The sequence below is a fragment of the Cicer arietinum genome, chromosome 3 (genome assembly GCF_000331145.2).
Source record: "Cicer arietinum cultivar CDC Frontier isolate Library 1 chromosome 3, Cicar.CDCFrontier_v2.0, whole genome shotgun sequence".
Classification (NCBI taxonomy): Eukaryota; Viridiplantae; Streptophyta; class Magnoliopsida; order Fabales; family Fabaceae; genus Cicer; species Cicer arietinum.
Genome location: NC_021162.2, coordinates 59873075 through 59877026, shown reverse-complemented (window position 1 = coordinate 59877026; position 3952 = coordinate 59873075). Strand labels below are relative to the sequence as shown.

The window sequence follows — 3952 nt, the reverse complement described above, 5'->3', positions numbered from 1 at the left end:
AGAAGGGAAAGTTGTTCACCACCACGCTACGGTGCTAGTGAACTAATTTGGAAGCGGCGTTGCGAGCGGAGATTTTACCGGAATTACTCGTGGTACCGGAAACGCGCGTTAAAGCTAACGTTGAGGTAAGGGCTCCTTCCAAACTTCTAGCTTGCATTAGGGACTTATCTGTAGTTGTGTGGGAAGGAATTTGTTAGGGTTAAATGTATCGATTTGGGGAAAAACGAAACTAGTGCGTTATGGGTAAAAACCTTAGAGTTAGGTTTTGTTTATAGTGATGAATGTTTCGTGGTAAATGAATTTGAATGTCATTGTGTATGATTATGGGTAAATGAAATTTGATGTATCTGGGTGTTATGTTGCGTGATTTGTGTTCGGTATATTCGGTGTGTTCGTACTTGATGTTTGTTAATTGGTGTGGTTGTTGTGAATTATGGTTTGAATGTGAAAGTATGTTTGAATTTGTTTCTGTGGAATTTGAAAACCATTAGAGTTAAACGAGTATTAAAAATGGGGAATCTTTTAATACCTCGGTTTACTTAATGTGTATTTGAGGAAAATGTTTAAGTTAACTGGGCGTTGAGAATGGGGAATCTCTTAATGTCTCGGTTACTTAACTATCGTTTTTGAAAATCGTTTCGGTAAATGAGTATTAAGAATGGGGAATCTCTTAATGACTCGTTTACTGCATGTTTTGCGAGAAAATCGTTTAAGTCAAAAGTATATTAAGAATGGGGAATCTCTTAATATGACTGTTTGCTTAACGTTTTGTTTTGAAAATCATTAAGTTAAATCGGTATTAAGAACGGGGAATCTCTTAATGACTTATTTAATTAATGTTGTTTGAAAGTCGTTTAAGTTAAATGGGTATTAAAAATGGGGAATCTTTTAATATCTGCATTTGCTTAACGATTGTTGTGAATGGAGTCTGTGTATGCTCATGCATTTCATTTGGTAAATTGTGTCGACCCGTGATAGGTGACACCTTGGTAAACTGTGCTGACCCGTGATAGGTGGTACGTTTACGATTTACGTTTTTGGTAAATTGTGTTGACCCGTGATAGGTGACACCTTGGTAAACTGTATTGACCCGTGATAGGTGGTACGTTTACGATTTACTTTTTGGTAAATCGTGTTGACCCGTGATAGGTGACACCATGGTAACTGTACTGACCCGTGATAGGTGGTACATTTACGATTTACGTTTTTGGTGAATTGTGCTGACCCGTGATAGGTGGCACCTAGGTAAACAGTACTGGTCTGTGATAGGCGGTACGTTTACGATTCCCGCTTTTTCTTTTAGTAAATCGTGTTGACCCGTGATAGGTGACACCTCGGTAAACTGTACTGACCCGTGATAGGTGGTACGTTTATGATTTACGCATTTTAGTAAATCGTGCTGACCCGTGATAGGTGGCACCTCGGTAAACGATACGGGCCCGTGATAGGCAGTACGTTTATGGTTTACGCTTTTTAGTAAATCGTGCAGACCCGTGATAGGTGGCACCTTGGTAATCGGTACTTTGGCCTGCGATAGGCGGTACGATTATGATTTACGGCCCTTCGAGGAGGGTTTTGGTTTGGAATTCCGAGTCCATGCATTTTGGCATATACGCATTGCATTAGGGTGCTTGGCACGCGAGTCGTGGTTGATTTGAGTTTTATGATTAAGTGATTTGAATTTGAGTCGTTGTGGTAATTGCGTTGAAAATGCTAAGTGTTATGTGTTGATTGTTGTGTGTAAGTATGATGGTTATCGAGATCCCAATTGCCGTGGTAATCGTGTAGGAATTGCTAAGTGTTAGGTTGTGAACTTGATTAGGAATGACTTGAGTTAATGCATGAATTTTTGGAAAAACGATCAGGGAAATCGATTTCCCAATCGATTGGATGAGTTGCAGGAAGTTCACCATTTTGACCTAATCGATTTGCCAATCGATTGTATAAATATATCTTTCAAAATCTTTTAAGAAATCGATTTGGAAATCGATTGGCAGAGAGGCAGGAACTCAGCAAAACTGCCGAAATCGATTTGGAAATCGATTTGGCAACCCAGGGACTCATCAGAACTGACAAAATCGACTTAGAAATCGATTTGGTCATGCAGAAACTCAGCAGAACTGACCAAATCGATTTGGCAATCGATTTGCTCAGCAAAAGTACTTATTTTGAGTTAGATAATCGATTGCTCAATTGATTTATCAATGCTTTGGTCAGTTATGTATTACTTGATGGTTTGAGAACTTCATTTTGAGTTCATTGTTAATTGGTAAGCATTATATGAACTTTTAACATGTGGAAAATCCTTTTAAGGTGCATGCTTAGTTGAAAAGTTGTTTTGAGCATTTAAAAACTTAATTGCTATGTGTTAACTGTTATTTTCTGGTTGGTGACCCTTTACAATTATTGTGGAAATCTGGGCTTTGGTTAATTTCGGTTGGTGACCCTTTATAATTATTGTGGAAATCTGGGCTTTGCCCTCAGATGAGAGTCAGGACGGTCCTACCGGTTCGTACCCTACGGACGGGAATGGAGATGGGAACGCGTGACTGCGGTTACGTTAGGAGGATCTCACGGGGCGCGTGGAGATACTCAGGGTGTATAGCTTTTTGGTAGGAGGATCAGATTAGGATGATGTATAGGGACTAGGTGTCCTTCTTTTTGGATTGGAGTATTTTTAGTTTGGAAAACTGTACTTTTACTAATATTATCAGTTTGACATCATCTTTGAATGGGTTCCATGTACCATTTGATGTTTATGTAGAAATGTTTTGGATTTATAATTGGAGAAACTTTTCCGCTGCTTGTAAATTATAATGACTCAATTATTTATCCAAAGGCATTTCTTTATCTATTTCTCTGTTTTAGTTTAATTACTTTTGAAAAAAAAAAAAATATACCCTCGCTTTGAAAAACGGGGTGTTACAATAGCAGTGCAGATAGGTACATGCAGCCCAAGTGTTGATCTCTTGTTCGGGTACCTTGTGTTGAAATCCGAGATACGGTCTCCAACGAAACTGGATGTTAAAAAAACAGGCTAAAGTGAATATAAGAGATATAAAAAAAATTTAAAAGTGCAACTACATGAGAATGAATATATTACTTCTTGAACCATCATATGATCAATTGTATTCCGGTATCCTTCTATATCGTTGTGAGGAACTTTAGTGAAATTTAAACCCCCGGAATTAAATCTGTCGAATATATAAAAAATAAAAATATAATAAAATTAGTAATACGAATACGGTAAGTAATAAGTTTTAAAAAATAAAAATATATAAAAATTATGTGCAATAGTTACCTTTGTGCAAGTGGAAATATTCATGCACTTGGTGCATCTGGAGCAACACAACTCAACGATACCATGCCCAGTTTTGCAACAACAATGCACATCCTCCCATCGACATTACGTTGGGTTTCGTAGCAATGCATAATTCTCTATAGAGTGTTGCTAAAACTGCCGAACCCCAACTATAGTGGGATGCTTTATTTAAATCGCCCAAAAGTGAAAGATATTTTAAATGTACACGATTATTGGATTTGTCTGGCATCAACAATCCTCCAATCATACGTAATATATAGGCTAGACATGATGCTTGTTTTTCTAATTCACAAGCGTTTTCACCGACATTATCAAAAGTATCTTTGAGCCATTTTAATTTAATAGAATTACCTTTTGTTGCTCCCTCAGGTGGGATAACTCCTAAATATTCTTGACAAACATCTTTAATGTTCACAAAATTTGAACCGCTAACAGGAATACCAGACACATTTAATCCTAAAATATAGTATACGTCTTCTAAAGTTATTGTGCACTCACCTACCGGTAGATGAAAAGTATGAGTTTCTGGTCTCCACCTTTCAACCATAGCAGTAATCAAACCGACATCGATCTTGTAGTTTCCTAGTTTGATCACTTCACCAAATCCAGCTTGTTGCAAATACGGTAATA

The 3952-nt window shown here is 37.5% G+C and overlaps 1 protein-coding gene and 1 long non-coding RNA gene across 2 annotated transcripts in view; both read right to left on the bottom strand.

Moving 5' to 3' along the window:
* Window positions 1-3952, bottom strand: part of LOC101497823 (vestitone reductase-like) — a 13894-nt gene that overhangs the window by 5263 nt on the left and 4679 nt on the right. The window lies entirely within an intron of this gene.
* Window positions 2794-3946, bottom strand: LOC113785716 (uncharacterized). The gene is made up of 3 exons (XR_003471841.2): window positions 3302-3946; window positions 3104-3194; window positions 2794-3017 (listed from the first exon to the last, which is right to left on the bottom strand). It is a non-coding gene; the product is annotated as an uncharacterized lncRNA (long non-coding RNA).